We start from the raw sequence: 17,309 nt of genomic DNA on the forward strand, positions 1-17,309 counted from the left end.
TCCTCAGGTCAAGGGAGAAAAAGCATCTTCTATTACTATCAAATTTCCTTATGAAATAAATATTGTGAGCCTTAAATTTTCCACTTATCATGCTTGTCATTCTACCTCACCTCTTTTAAGTTATTTTGATACTACACTCCCTGTGCTATCTCACTAAGTAACCCCTTAGTTAATAGATGAGTACGAATAATGCTAGTATTTGAGCAATAAAGAGGATTAAGAGATTAAGATGGATTTCACTACCTTTAGTTGGGCCAACGCCTTGTTTCTTTCAAGTGCTAAGAAATATTTCACTTTAGAAACATTAGCCAGGTGTGTGTTATTGTGCACATAGACAGAACAGCAAACTGCTTATTATACTTATTGGCATTTTTAACTCCCTTCAGTTCTGGAGAAAAACCATCACTTTATTTACTTTTCCCATTTCTTAGTGGTGGCAAGGTAGACAGAATGGTTTTCAGACTATGTCTGCATAGCTATGCAGATCTGCAGAATTTTACATTTGAATGGGCTGCAACAGCCCCAAACTAGACAAGCTAATAAATAAATATTTGAGGCAAAATGGCTTTAATCTAACAGTTTGCAGAGTTTACTTGAGTGTATGGTCTCTATGTATACATTTCCTACTCCACATAAGTTGAATGCTGATAAAAGGAACTAATACAGAACTATGTAGATGGAAAATCAATACTATCAACAAAAAGTTAAAATATTTCTACTCTAATTTATAAATATTTTCAAATCTGAGAGTAAACACTATAATCTGCACTTTCTACTAAATTATTGGTGCTTTTTTTTTTTTTTTTTTTTTTTTTGGTCTTGAATAACAGAAATGTAAGGCTCACAGTTCTGGAGGTTAGATATCCAAGATCAAGGTGTCAGGGGGATTGGTTTCTTCTGAGGCCTCTCTCCTTGGCTTGTAGATGGATATCTTCTCCTTGTGTCTTTTGTTTGCTTGTTCCCAGCTTTCTTGAGATATAATTGACATGTAATATTGTGTAAGGTTAGGGTATACAACATGTTTATTTGGTATACTTATATATTGTAAAATGATTACACCATAGCATTAGCTAATACCTCCATTACATCACATAATTACTGTTCCTTTTTTGTGGTGAGATATTTAAGAGCTACTCTCTTAGCAACATTTAAGTGTACAATGTAGTAATATTGGCTATAATAACCAGGCTGTTGTACCTTAGATCCCCAGGACTTATTGATCTTATGACAGGAAGTGTGTAATCTTCAACCAGCATCTCCACATTTCCTCCATTCCACAGGCCCTGGCAGCTATCATTCCACTCTCTGCTCTTTTAGATCCACATACAGTGATATTGTACTTAGTATAGTGCCCTCAGGGTCCATCCATGTCATTACAAATGGCAGGATCTCCTTTCTATGACCGAGTAATATTCCATTTTATACACAAGCATGCGCACATGCACACAGGTACACAGAAACAGGTGTGAGATAATACTTTGTTGTGGTTTTTATTTGAATTTCCATGAGGATTAGTGGCCTCCTAGTTCATAGGTTGATGCTCATCCACTGAGCCATGCTGGCCGGGCCACCCCAATAAATTTAATTAAAAATGTTTAATAGTGCTAGAGCAACTGGATACCCACATGTAAAAAAATAAATCTATACAGACCTTTGACATTTTCTAATAATTAATTCAAAATCAATCACAGACCTATATGGAAAACACAAACGTTTAAACTCCTAGTAGATAACAGGAGAAAATCTAAATGACTTTGTGTTTGGAAATTACTTCTTGTATATAACAAAATATGATACATAAAACAAAAATGATAAGTTGGACTTAATTAAAATTAAAAACTTCTGATCTGTGAAAAACACCGTTAAGAGAATGAAAAGACAAGCCACAGACTGGGAAAAAATCTTTGCAAATCAAACATCTGAGAAAGAACTGGTATCCAAAATAGACAGAGCTCTTAAAACTCAACAGTAAAAACAAATAAACACCCAATTTAAAAAATAAGCAAAGACTTATTAGACACCTCACCAAAGAAGATATATAGATGACAAATAAGCATATGAAAATGTCACTAGAGCATTATAGACTAAAGCAATAAGGTAACGATACACACCTATTAGAATGGCTAAAATCCAAAGCACTGGCAATACCAAATGCTGACAAGGATGTGGAGCAATAGGAAATCTCACTGCTGGTAGGTAGAGTTTTAGTTTTGCAAGATGAAAAAATTCTGGTGATGTGTACACAACAATGTGAATATACTTCACACTACTAGTATGTACACTTAAAAAGGATTAAGGTGACAACTTTTATGTTATGTGTATCTTACCACAATTAAAAATCCTATATAATAAAGAGGTGATATGCAAATTGACCATCACAGCCTCACACAAGATGGCCACCACAAGATAGCCAGAAGGGGAGGGTAGTTGTGGACAATAAGGCCAGCAGGGGAGGGCAGTTGGGGGTGATTGGGCCGGCAGGGGAGCAGTTAGGGGTGACCAGGCTGGCAGTTGGGAAAGACCAGGCCTGCAGGGGAGGGAGAGCAGTTGGGGGCAAATGGGCCAGCAGGGGAGGGCAGTTGGGGGTTTTCAAGCAGGCAGGGGAGCAGTTAGGTGCTTATCAGGCTGGCAGGGGAGTGGTTAGGGGGTGATCAGGCTGGCAGGCAGAAGTGGTTAGGGGAAATCAGGCAAGCAGGCAGGCGAGTGGTTGGGAGCCAGCGGTCCTGGATTGTGAGAGAGATGTCCGAGGGGTTTCAGATTGGAGAGGGTGCAGGCTGGGCTGAGGGCCACCCACCCCTCCAGTGCACAAATTTTGTGCACTGGGCCTCTAGTACATAATAATGAGAGGATAAATATTTAGCATAAATTTGCTTATGTACAGATAATTCCTAGAAGAAAACACACACAAAAATAATGGCAATGTAGTTGCTTCAGTGGGAAAGGACTTGGGGACTGAACCACAGGGATTTTCATACCTTTGGAACTCATTGCATTTTTTTTAACTATTTACATTTTTCAACTTTTCAGCTTAAGAGAAAATGGACCAGCCAACAGCTCCCTCATCTCTTTCAAACAGAATCGCATAGCTCAGAGCCAGATAGTTGTTATATATATTATATACATTTGTCAATTTTTAAACAGTGACCCGTTATTTTCAGCTTAGCATGCATTTACATAACTATAAGTGAGCCTTCTCAAAATTCAGAGAAGCCACTTATTGACAGGAGCCCAAATTTGCAGTCTTTGACACATAAAAAAAAAAAAATGGTACTATTTTTGTTGCTTTTAATAGTCATAGTGAATATTTGCAAATTCATCTACACCCTGTCCCTCAGGCTTGTGTCCAAAAATAATAATACCTGATATGTATTGAGGACTTACTAAATGTTAAACTTAGTGTTGAGTTTGTACATATATCATCTCTTTTAATAGTCTAATAACTCCAGGTCTTAGTACTGCTATTATCTCCATTGTACATATAAGGAAAGTGTATGTAGGAAGGTTTAACAACTTTTCCAAGGCCTTGCTGCACCAGGAACTTATTTGTACTTGCTTTATGAATCCCAAGCCCATGTAGGGAAGTACAATAGTGTGCTGCCTGGGACAGCCTTCAGGACAAGTGGAGCTTAGTCTACTGCTGTGACCCACAAGGACAGCTGGACTGCATGCAGGCTTCTGTGCCGCTCACTGCAGGATCCCGGCAAGCTGCATAGCACCTGGCACAGAGCACCTGAATGATTTCATGAATTAACGCATCTCACCAAGACCAACAGCTGTTTACCTGAAGGCCAATAAGTGGATAAGCTCCAGAGACACTGACTACCTAAACCCCTTGGGCATCCTGAATAACTATGACACTACCCCCAGAAAGCACATCTGGAGGCCTGCTTTTCAACTTCCAGCTGCTGGCACTAACTAGCAGCACATTCTAACTCTGGTGAGACTTGTATCATCAACTGTACATTTGTAAAGTATTCTCTTAACAGCTTTTCACCAGTGAGTGAGCAATTACTAACCACCTACCCCTACATGAAGCCAAGATGCTCCTTAAAGAAAATGCCAAAGATGTCAGCAAAAGCTGTTGATTTAGCACGTTTGAAAAAGTAATATGTGAGTGGGAGGGTAGACTCATCTCTGTGTCACAGAAAGCGCCAAAGGGGGCCCTCATGTGAAATATGAAGGCTGCAGTCAACATCCCCAGACACCTGGGAACAACACAGCACATTCACCTTGTGTCCTGAAACAGAAATGAGCAGACACGCTCTCAGAGGCTCACTCTCCTTCTCTCTGACCACTTCTCTTCCTGCCATCCTTCCACTCAAGCAGCCCCACTCCTGTGTCTTTAGTGACTTTAAAAATAAAATTCTCAAAGAAGGAAGTTACCCATGACAAACCCATTACCAGCACCACATGGAACCATCCATTTGTTAAAGCCACAAGTTTATAATCAATTTTTAATTTTTTAATTAAATCTTTATTGTTCAGATTATTACAGTTGTTCCTCTTTTTTCCCCCATAGCTCCGCTCCACCCAGGTCCCACCCCACCTTCTGCCCTTACCCCTGCCACTGTCCTCATCCATAGGTGTATGATTTTTGTCCAATCTCTTCCTGCACACCCCACACTCCTTCCCCCCTGAGAATAGTCAGTACACTACCTTTCTATGTCCCTGATTCTATTATATTAACCAGTTTATTCCATTCATCAAATTATTTATCTTCTTAAAAGATATCTTTCAGCATTTCATATAATACTGATTTGGTGGTGATGAACTCCTTTAGCTTTTTCTTATCTGTGAAGCCCTTTATCTGACCTTCAATTCTGAATGATAGCTTTTCTGGGTAAAGTAATCTTGGTTGTAGGTTCTTGCTATTCATCACTTTGAATATTTCTTGCCACTCCCTTCTGGCCTGCATAGTTTCTGTTGAGAAATCAGCTGACAGTCATATGGGTACTCCCTTGTAGGTAACTGACTGTCTTTCTCTTGCTGCTTTTAAGATTCTCTCTTTGTCTTTTGCTCTTGGCATTTTAATTATGATGTGTCTTGGTGTGGTCCTCTTTGGATTCCTTTTGTTTGGGATTCTCTGCGCATCCTTGACTTGTAAGTCTATTTCTTTCACCAGGTAGGGAAAGTTTTCTGTCATTATTTCTTCAAATAGGTTTTCAATATCTTGCTCTCTCTCTTCTTCTGGCACCCCTATAATTTGGATGTTGGTATGTTTGAAGTTGTCCCAGAGGCTCCTTACACTATCTTCATATTTTTGGATTCTTTTTTCTTTTTGTTTTTCCGGTTGGGTGTTTTTTGCTTCTTTGTATTTCAAATCTTTGACTTGATTCTTGCAATCCTCTAGTCTGCTGTTGGAGCTCTGTATAATATTTTTTATTTCAGTCAGTGTATGCTTAATTTTTAGTTGATCCTTTTTCATATCCTGAGGGTTTCACTAAATTTATCAGGGGTTTCTAGAAAATTCTTGAAAAACCTTATAACCGTGGTTTTGAACTCTATATCCAATAGTTTTCTTTCCTCCATTTCTGTCATTTGTGACCTGTTTCTTTGTCTCCGCATTTTGGCTGCTTCCCTGTGTTGATAGAGTGGCTTTGTGTGCTAGGTGTCCTATAGGGCCCAGTGGCTCAGCCTCCCCAATTACCTGAGGTGGACACTCCTGGTGCACCCCTTTGTGGGCTTTGTGCACAGTCTTGTTGTAGTTAAGCCTTGATTGTTATAGGTATCACTGGGAGGAATTGACCTCCAGGCCAATTGGCTGTGAGAATCAGCTGTGTCTATGGTGGGAGAACCTCTGTGCTGGAGGCACCCTTATGGGGCAAGACTTGCTTTAATGGGGCTTTGGTGCTCACTGTGTCTGCCCCATGAGTGTGTCTCTTATGGATCTGAGGAGTTGTAATCTGGATGGTCCACTCTGAGCACTGGGTATACTGGCTCTTGGATCTCTAAGGAGGTGCTAATTTAGCCTCTGCCTGAGGCTATCCAGCAGGAGCTACGGAGAGATCTGCAGATTCCTTTTCTTTGTTTGGAGTTTGGAGGTGCCTAGATGAGGCCCAGCTGTGAAGCAATGCAAGCTGCTGTGGGGCCTTGGGCCTTCTTTTGGATGTTCTGGGTCTCTCTGACCCAGCTGCAGTTAGTTAGGTAATTTTAGATTGCAAAGGGCCAGGGCATTCACATGCAAAAGACTCTGTGCACAGCTTGGGTGGGGCGGAGTCTCAGGGAATCAACAGGGCAGAGCAAACAGCTATTGCTGATCCTCAGTCCTACCCTAAGAGGGCCCGGGTCTCACTGTTCCGCGGTAATCGCTGCAAGCGCCTCTGAGAAAAAGTCGCCCTCGAGTTCTGCCCGCTGCCAGACAGTCCAGTTTCTCCCCGTATAAGTCTGGGTCCCCAGAGACTCGCCTGGAACTGGCGTTCAGAGCAGTTGGGAGCTTGTGTCTCCCTCCCGATTGAAAAAGGCAATCGTGTCCTCAGTTGCCAGCCCTTTCCGCGTGCGCCTCTGTACCTCTGCACTTTACTTCCACACCGCACCTCCTCTGAGTCTCAGTGTGCTTTTCTCTTTCCTTCTAGTTGTAGAATTTCCACTCAGCCAGCCTTCCTGTGGTTCTGGATGATGTCCATTTTGTCTTTTAGTTGTTTTTTTGAAGTGGCTGTGTGCGAGGCAGCAATTTCTGGTGTTTACCTATGCCGCCATCTTGGTTTTTCGAGAATAACCCAATTTTTAAATTATTATTAATAATTGATTGTTCTGTACAACTATTTCCTTTTGTCACAGGCCTTTGTCCATGATGAAGCCCTACAGGAATTTACTCCTACTATGGTTCACACACTTCTGCTCTGATTTTTCCAAGAAAGTAGGCTTACTCACTACATCCAAAGGCATATGAAATACCAGTTATACCCTCCTGTCCTTGTTTCTTCTTATGTCTCTTTTTTCTATATATGTGTGTATATATGTACAGAAATATACATATGTGTCTATAGATGTATATGTCACAAATTCAGAATAGCTAGTATATCATTTATCTGTTATCTACACTTTACACTTCTAGATCAATAGGGCTTAGACTTTGGCTTGCATCAGAACCCTCTGGAGAACTTCTGAAAACACACATTTCTGGGTACCACTCCAAAAATTATAATTCTTTAGCTCTTGGGTAGGGCTCAAACACTTGAATTTCCAACATGTTAAAGGTGATGCAGATGATGCTCGCCCAGAGCTCGCATTTTGAAAGCCATTGCTTGAGAAGAATGACTTCAAACTCCACCAATGAATCACAATTTTGAACAGGTAATTTTTTTAAAAAGTCCAAACTATATTCAACTGCAGAAAAACCACTGTCTTAACAATAAAATAATAAAATAAGACAAACACTATATTAGAAGGGCTTTGTGGTGAACTTCCAAAATCATTCTCACAGTAATCACTGCCGGATGGTTTGGAATAAGGACATCTTTGTCTTAGAGAAGTAACAGGAGAAGTGTTTAAAATTGGCACTAATGTTATAAACTGCGACATAGAGTTGTCCTGCCCACAGATTCCCAAATCCTGAGGGCGGCCCTGCTCATGAGATGTGTCACTGATTGGCCTGCTGACACTTTATAAAATGTGATCACTGTCATGAGAGGAAACACGTGAAACAACTAATGAGGTCAGGCATTCAGCTAGGACAACAGCTGGCAAATGGCATAGACTCTGCCCCAAAGGTTGCTAACATGGTCACAACTCCAGTGACCTGCCAAATTCTTCAGGTAGAGAATGGGCAGCTCTGACGTCCTCATGGTCCTCCAGGCTCCACACAGGCCTGAGTCCCCATCCCAGCACGTTCACATCTGAACTGCAGCCCTCACATGCTGGCACTGTGAAACTCTCCAGAGAAGGGGTGACTTGGAATGTGTCCTTAACTCACATCCTATCAGTAGCAGCACAGCAGCCCACCCTTCTCAGCACCTATCAATTTCACAACAGTGTTTATGATGAAAAACTTGATCCAGGCAATGTAATGGACAGTGTGATTGTCTTGAAGGTAGCACCATTTAAATAGTGTATTTGCTGTAACCAAAAGAAAAGAGATGTGTGACCTTGGAGGGAAAAGAGATACAAAAAGTGGCAAGAGAAACAGCATTACAGAGCAATAGCATGGAGCACAGCCCCCAAAAGACAGCACCATGCCCTGATGCTGCAGTGAGATTTCCGGGGGACAGTGAGTATGCTGGGTCTGTCAGGACCCATACACACCTGCCAAGGAGCAAATCCATCGATGCAGAGTGGACTTGCTGTAGGGAAAGCAGAGACTGATCAGGGCTTCCCAGTGACAGCCAGGCAGGTGTAGCCGGAGCCGCAGGTATGCGGGGGCTGCTCTCCAGCTCTTCTCCCTGGAGCCCCTCCTGGAGCCTGTCCATCTCCAGCACAGGCAGGGCCCCCACATAGTAAAGCAGGGGCAGGGCAGGGCAGCACAGCACCCTGGGCTTCCCTGTAACCTCCTCTCAAGAGTCAAGTGCATCTCTTTGAGGGCTTGACTAAATATTTTAGATGGTCACTTGAGGGCTGAGTACACAGGACAAGGCAATGTCCTGCAGTAATCCAACAAGACCTCCACAGCACAAGCCAGACCTCCATGAACAGCCCTCCCTTCCCATCATTGCATCCTGAAGATTCCCGGTGCCTGGCAGGCAGCACTGGGCGCAAGAGGCCCTGCCAATTGTTCAGGCCATCTCTGCTGTACTTGGAGCACCGCTGGGCACCAACTGCATAGCTCATCTCTCTCGAGTCTAAAAAATAGTCTTAACCAACATGGAGAGCCAGTACAATGTGTAGTTTTTTGAACTATGAAATCTTTGGAGATACATTAATAATAATAATAATAATAATAATAATACCATGAAAAAGTATTGATATGGATATAAAAAGCAGAGAAAATGTTCAATGTAAAACCCCTTAGGATTGTAGAATAATGGATAGCTTTATCCTTATAAATACTTAAGATAATATTCTCTTTAGAAATGGCAAATGTAAACACATGCTCCCCATGGCCTCTGAAAGAATGCAAAACTAATAGAAAGTTAATAAGCTGTCTCACTGCAGTCAATTTCAACATCCCCACTGTCCTCATACAGCTGGCCTCACACTCAGAGTAAGATACAGACTCATACCTAGGGACTTTAGGTTGTTATGATTTCCAAAAAAAAAAAAAAAAAGATAAATGAATACCAACATAGATACATAAACACATGGATTCATTCTGTCTCCAACTTTTCTAATTTAAAACATCATGAGAAGCAGCTTATTTGCTTCTTCTTGAATCTCTGTCTGGTTCAGTCTGCTCTCCTCCATTCCAGCCTTGACCGTGTCCACATGGGTGACCCAGAAGACCTACAAGGTGTCCATCTCTGGTCCCTGGGCCTTCAGTAGCCAGTGGGCCCGGCACTCGCATCAGCTCCTCGGCCTTTTCCCGGGTTGGCAGCAGCTACCGGAGTGGCCTGGGCACCAGTCTAAGTCTGGCTTGGGGTTATGGTGGGCCTGGGAGTATGGGGAGCATCACAGCTGTACAGGTGAACCAGAGCCTGCTAAGCTCCCTGAAGCTGGAGGTGGACCCCAACATCCAGGCCATGCACAACCAGGAAAAGGAGCAGATCAAGACCCTCAACAACAAGTTCGCTTCCTTCATCAATAAGGTACAGAACCTGGAGCAGCAGAATAAGATTCTGGAGGCCAAATGGAACTTCCTGCAGCAGCAGAAGAGGACTCACAGAAACATGGACGACACGTTCGAGAGCTACATCAACAACCTTCAGCGGCAGCTGGACACGCTGGGTCAGGAGAAACTGAGGCTGTAGGCAGAATTTGGCAACATTCAGGGACTGATGGAGGACTTGAAGAATAAGTACAAGAATGAGATCAACACGCGCACAGAGATAGAGAATAAATGTGTCCTCATCAAGAAGGATGTGGATGAAGCGTACACGAACAAGGTAGAGCTGGAGTCCTGCCTGGAAAGGCTGACCAATGAGATCAACTTCTACAGGCAGCTGTATGAAGAGGAGATTCATGAACTGCAGTCCCAGATCTCTGACACGTCTGTGGTGCTGTTCATGGACAACATCTGCTCTCTGGACCTCCATGGCATCATCCCGGAGGTCAAGGCCCAGTGCGAGGACATAGCCAACTGCAGCCTGGCTAAGGCTGAGACCATTAACAGATCAAGAATGAGGAGCTGCAGACATTGGTTGGGAGGCACAGGGATGACCTGCATCGCATGAAGACTGAGATTTCTGAGGTGAACTGGAACATCAGTGAACTCCAGGCTGAGATCGAGGGCCTCAAAGACCAGAGGGCTTCCCTGGAGTCTGCCAATTGCTAATGCCAAACAGCATGGGGAGCCATCAAGGATGCTCAGTCCAAGGTGGCTGAGCTGGAGGCCGCTCTGAGAAACACCAAGCAGGACATGGCCCTGCAGCTACATGAGTGCTAGGAGCTCATGAACGTCAAGCTGACCCTAGACGTGGAGATCGCTACATATCGCAAGCTGCTGGAGGGTGAGGAGAACAGGCTGGAATCTGGGATGCAGAACATGAGTATCCACACCAAGACCACCAGCTGCTACTCAGGTGGGCTGATGAACCCATCTTATGGGAACCTCAACTATGGCCTGGGCTTCCAGGCCAACTTGGGCTCTGGCAGGAGCTCTGGCTCCTTCCACTGCACTGGCTCCTCCAAGACGGTGGTTGTGAAGAAGATTGAGACCCGCGATGGGAAGCTGGTGTCTGAATCATCGTTTGTTTGTTTTTCAAAATAAAGTCTCAGCTGGTTCTGCCAAGAAAACAAATAAATAAAAATTTAAAAAAATAAAATATCATGAACACCCCTCTAAGGCAGGAGACATAGCTCTAACACATTCTTCTGTGAGGTTTCCCAATAGCCTGTGATATAGATGTTCATGGCATATCACTCTTGTTGATGAGCCATCATCAAGAGAGTATGATATTGTAAGGTTGTTTTTGGGTTTTTGCTGTTAAAAAACAATGTAGACATCAATAAGAATGGCAGAGCACTGACCTCCAAATACCCTCTCCTTCATAACAGCAACAAAAACACTTGCAAAAATATAGTCATTATCAACATTGTTTGACCTCTGGAAATCAGCTGAGGTTTGAAATCATTCAGGCATCCTTTATTCAGCAGAATCTCAGTAAGAAAAGAGAGGTTCATGGCATTTTAAACTGTCCTTTTCCTCCTCCTTATATTCATGCAGCCTTGAAAACAAACAGCTCCAAATCATGGTGAAACAGGCAGCCTGGCAACTGCTTACTGAGGCTGAAACTCCTTCAGAGTCCCAGTCTCAGAGAATTGGCATCATGGGGCTTCTTGGGTGATTCTCTGAAACTTTTTCCTGGGGTCATTTGTGAAAGACAAATCAGCAGCAATTCTATAACATCATGACTGCCCGAAATAGTGGTAAAAAGTGGAGCAAAAATCAGACAAACTAAAAAATTAAAAGGAAACACTGGAGACTGAGATGTCTGTGGGAGGCTTTGAAAAGCTCTAATGTATTCCAGAAATGACCTGAGAAGTTCCTAAATTCTCAGCTCTGCTGACCTTGAGGCTCTTTGCGAGCAGCGATCAATGGCAAAGACAGAGATGTAATTGGCTCTATTAGTATTAAAGGTGTGCCCCAACACACACAAAATGCCCCTAGACCAGAGTTTCTCAACCTGTGGGTCGCGACCCCTTTGGGGGTCTAACGACCCTTTCACAGGGGTCGCCTAAATACATCCTGCATATCAGATATTTACATTACAATTCATAACAGTAGCAAAATTACAGTTATGAAGTAGCAACGAAAATAATTTTATGGTTGGGGGTCACCACAACATGAGGAACTGTATTAAAGGGTCGCGGCATTAGGAAGGTTGAGAACCACTGCAAATGGGAAGACTTCTTGCTTGGAGGCACTTACAAAAATTGCTGTTCAATGGTGACCTGATCACTGAGCCAAGATTTCAGTGGCTGCACAAGACAGAGAATACCAATTTTACAGAATGAGCACAGAAATACACTAAACAAACAAACAACAAAGCAACAACAAACCCTAGGCAGGGGACAATTTTACTTATAGCGTTGCCACATTGTATTTAAAAATATCCAGTTTTGAAAAAAAAAAAATTACAAGGCATAAAAGAAACAAGAAATTATGGCTCTCACACAGGGAGAAAAAGCAATCAAAAGAAACAATATCTGAGGAAGCCAGACAGTAAACTTACCAGACAAAAGCTTTATTTTATTTGTTAACTAGAGGCCCGGTGCACAAAAATTTGTGCCCTCTCACAGTCTGGGACCCCTCGGGGAATGACCACCTGCTGGCTTAGGCCTGCTCCCCGGGGGAATGGGCCTAAGCTGGCAATCAGACATCCCTCTGGCAGCCCGGGAGCCCTCGGGGGATGTCCACTTGCCAGTGGGAGCAGACCTAAGCTGCAGTCGGACATCCTTAGTGCTGCTGAGGAGGCAGGAGAGGCTCCCACCACCACCGCTGTACTGGCAGCCATCAGCCTGGCTTGTGGCTGAGCAGAGCTCCCCCATGTGGGAGCACACTGACCACCAGGGGGCATCTCCTGCATTGAGCATCTGCCCCCTGGTGGTGAGTGTGTGTCATAGTGACCAGTCATTCCCAGTCTTTCTGCTGTTAGGGTCAGTTTGCATTTTACCCTTTTACTATATAGGATAGAGGCCTGGTGCACGGGCGGGGGCGGGCTGGTTTGCCCTGAAGGGTGTCCTGGATCAGGGTGGGGGTCCCGCTTGGGTGCCTGGCCAGCCTGGATGAGGGGCTGATGGCTGTTTTCAGGCTGGCCACACCCCCTTTAGAGTGGGGGTCCCCACTGGGGTGCCTCGCAAGGCTGGGTGAGGGGCTGAGGGCTGTTTTCAGGCTGGCCGGCGACTGAAGTTCCCAGCCTCTCCTTTTTTTCTTTTTTTTTTATTCTGGGATTTATTTACCTTCTGTAATTGAAACTTTGTTGCCATCACTGGAGCTGAGAGCTGGCTCCTGCTCGATCCCAGCTCTGAGGCCACTGCCTGCTGAAAGCAGGTATCTGGGGGTTGTTTAGCTTCTATAATTGAAACTTTGTTGCTTTTGGAGCTCAGAGCCGGGCCGCGGCAGGCAGAGAACCTTGGCTTCCTCCATCACTGGAGCAAGCAAGCCTCCTGCTCGCTTCAGCTGCGTGGCTGCTGGCCGCCATCTTGGTTGGCAGTTAATTTGCATATTGCCCTGATTAGCCAATGGGAAGCATAGCGAAGGTATGGTCAATTGCCCTTTTTGTCTTTTATTAGATAGGATTACAGTTGACATTTCATATTATTTCATATTAGTTTCAGAGTACAGCATAGTGTGGAGGATAACTTATGAAGTGATCCCCCTGATAGATAATTCTAGCACCCACCAGGCACCATACATAGGTATTACAATATGATTAACTATATTCCCTGTGCTGTACTTTACATTCCCGTGATTATTTGTAACTACCAATTTATATTTCTTAATCCCTTCCCACTTATCACCTAGTCGCCCGACCCCTCTCCAATCTGGCAACCATCAGTTTGTTCTCTGTATCTATGAGTCTGTTTTGTTTGTTTATTTATTCCATTCTTTAGAATGCACATATAAATGAAATAATAAGGTGTTTGTCTTTCTATGTCTGCCTTATTTCATGTAGCATAATACTCTCCAGGTCCATCCATGTTATTGCAAATGGTAAGATTTCATTCTTTTTTTATGGCTGAGTAGTATTCCATTGTATGTGTGTACCACATTATTATCCACATGTTGATTGATGGGCACTTGGGTTACTTCCATTTCTTGGCTTTTGTAAATAACACTGCAATGAACATATATATTTTCAAATTAGTGTTTTGTATTTCTTCAGATATATACCCAGAAGTGGGATTGCCAGGTCATAAGGCAGTTCTGTTTTTAATTTCTTGAGGAACCTCCATACTGTTTTTCATAGTGGCTGCACCAATTTGCAATCCCACGAACAGTGCCCCAGGGTTCCCTTTTCTCCACATCCTTGCCAATATTTGTTGTTTACTGATTTATTGATGAGATCCATTCTGATAGGTGTAAATTGATATCTCATTGTGGCTTTAATTTGTATTTATGATTATTAGTGATGTTGAGCATCCTCTTGTATGTCTATTGGCCATCTGTATGTCCTCTTTGGAGAAGAGTCTATTGAGGTCCTGTGCCCATTTTTTAATTGGACTGTTTGTTTTCCTGGTGTTAAGTTGTATGAGTTCTTTAAATATTTTAGAAATTAACCCCTTATTAGATGCATCATTGGCTAATATGTTCTCCCATACAGTGGGTTCCCCTTTCTTTTATTTTTTAAATACGAGTTTATTGATTTTTAGAGATAGAGGAAGGGAGAGAAAAGAAAGATAGGACATCGATGCAAGAGAAACATCAATCAACTGCCACTTGAACTTCCCCCACTGGGGATTGGGCACTGCAGGGCACTGCAACCCAAGCATGTGCCCTGACAGAGAATCAAGCGGAGACTTCTTGGTGTATGAGATGATGCTGCACCAACTGAGTGACATGGGCCGGGCCCCTTTTCATTTTGTTGATGGTTTCGTTTGCTGTGCAGAAGTGTGTTAGTTTGATGTAGTCCCATTTGTTTATTTTTCCCTTTGTTTCTTTTGCCCTAAGAGATGTATCAGTGAAAATACTGCTATGTAATACCTCTTCAATAAATGTCCTGGGAAAATTGAACAGATATTTACCAATAAAATCAAACTGGACCACATTTATTTTACCATTTACAAGAATAAACTCAAAATGGGTTAAGACTTAATTATAAGACCCAAAACCTTAAAACTCTTAGAAGAAAACATAGGCAGTAAACCCTTTGACATTGCTTTTAGTAATTTTTTGCATATATCTCCTTGGGCAAGGGAAACAAACAAACAAAATAAACAAATGAGACTACATCATACTAAAATGTTTTTGCACAGCAAAATAAAACCATCAACAAAATGAAAACAACAATCAACTGAATGGGAGACGGTATTCTTTGATGATACATCTGATACGGGATTAATATCCAAAATGTATAAAGATGTCATACAACTTAACATTAAATAAAATCCAATTATAAAATGGGCAGAGGAGCTGAGTAGATATTTAATCAAAGAGGACATACAGATGGCCAATAGACAAATAAAAAGATGCTCAACCTCACTAATCATCAGAGAAATGCAAATTAAAACCATAATGAGATATCACCTTACACCTGTCAGAATAGCTCTCATTAATATAACAATAAGCAACAAATGCTGGCAAGGACATGGAGAAAATGGAACCCTTGGACACTTTTGGTGGGGTTGCAAACTGTGCAGCCACTATGGAAAACTGTATGGAGGTCCCTCAAAAAATTTGAACTCCCATTTGACCCAGTAATACCACTTCTAGGTATATATCCCAAGAAATCAGAAACACCAATCAGAAAGGATATATGCACCCCTATGTTCATAGCAGCACAATTTATATAGCTAAGATTTGGAGACAGCCTAAGTGCCCATCAGCAGATGAGTGGATTAAAAAACTGTGGTACATTTATATAATGGAATACTACACTGCTGTATAAAAAGAAGGAACTCTTACCATTTGCAACAGCATGTATGGACCTGGAGAACATTATGCTAAGTGAAATAAGCCAGTCAGAGAAAGATGAATATCACATGATCTCACTCATTTGTGGAATATAATGAACATCATAAACTGATGAACAAAAATAGAGCCAGAGGAAAAAATATTTTAGAATAAATAGACTTAATCCTGTTATTTGCAGATTTTAAATATAGCCTACAACTTTTGTGATATTATACTATGTTGTACAGTTTTGGTAATACTACTATATTTAAAATCTTTTTTTCTTGAAATATTAATGTTTATTGCATGTAAATGGCTAATTATTTTGTATCTACAATCTGATATTAGATTCATTTTGTGTATTTTAAAAAAATAAAATTAAATAAAGAAAAAGAAAGAAAGCTATTAGAGGGCTTAAATACAGGAACGAAAAAGAAAAAGAAATATTTAAAAAAATAAACAAACAAAACAGAAACAAACTCATAAATACAGAGAACAAACTATTGGTAGCCAGATGAAAGGGTGACAGAGAGCTGGGGGGAAATGGTGAAAGGACTAAGTTAAATTAGTTACAAAATAGTCAGGGATATAAAGTACAGCAAGCATGTCAAACTTGCAGTCCAGGGACTGCATAAGGCCCACAACGAATATTTTTGTGACCCAGCCAATATAATGGTATGTAAGAAATGACTTTATAAAAATTTTGTAACTTAATTTTTGCAATATCTTGTTATATGTAATTATTAGTAACGAACTACAAGATTCACTAATGACTTATTACTATCATCTTTGCATTCATTTCCCTTAAGAGCCTTATGCACAGGCACACCATTTCTCTCCACTAATACTAGCAGCGAATATTTTAGCAGCCGATTGCCAGGTCATTAGTCTTGTACTGACTTGTTTGGTGTGAGCAACAGGAAATATTTCACTTTAGGAGAACAAAAAATAGGTTTATTTGCGATATGCTTATTAATTTGTGCAGTTGTTCAGTGTCTGGTAAGTTAATGTTCAAGAAATAATATTAATTTTTATTAAAATGTTTTATTATTTTATGTTAACAATTACTCATTTATTTCAGCCCTTTGTATTCAGCATGTTTATATGGAAATAAACCTATGTTTCTATGAAAATTGAAGCTTTTGTTTTTTTGGCCCGTGTTAGCATTTGAGTTTGACATGCTTGAAGTACAGCATAGGGAATATAGTCAATAATATTGTAATAATGTTATTACAATATTGAATTATCAGGGGGTCACTTTATAAGTTATGTAAATGTCTACTCTCTATCTATACTGTATATCTAAAACTGATATAATATTGAATGTCAACTGTAATTTAAAAAATGTTTTAATTTTAATTTTAAAAAGTCAAATATGTTTAACAAGTTAAAAAAATCACTGAAATGTACACTTTAAAACGTATGGGAATAGAATGTGAATTGTGTCTCAATAAAAGGAGAAATGCAGTAATAAGTATTGTTATACACATCATGTATTGTTACATACTGTGGATTTTTTTGTTGTTATTAATCCTCACTTGAAGATATTTTTTTCCCCATTGACTTATAGAGGGATCCAGGGAAGGGGTGGGGGAAGGGGGGGAGAGAGAGAGAGAGAGAGAGAGAGAGAGAGAGAGAGAGAGAAATATCTATGTGAGAGAGACAT

At 41.4% G+C, this 17,309-nt stretch overlaps 1 pseudogene across 1 annotated transcript; it reads left to right on the forward strand.

Annotated features, from left to right (window-relative positions):
* Window positions 1–8,142: 8,142 nt before the first annotated feature.
* LOC308515469 (keratin, type II cytoskeletal 8-like) lies at window positions 8,143–10,798 on the forward strand (annotated as a pseudogene). Its single transcript has 2 exons — window positions 8,143–8,206; window positions 9,342–10,798. The product of its transcript is annotated as a keratin, type II cytoskeletal 8-like (transcript).
* Window positions 10,799–17,309: the final 6,511 nt, after the last annotated feature.

This window comes from Myotis nattereri (assembly GCF_964212035.1).
Source record: "Myotis nattereri genome assembly, chromosome: 3".
NCBI lineage: Eukaryota > Metazoa > Chordata > Mammalia > Chiroptera > Vespertilionidae > Myotis > Myotis nattereri.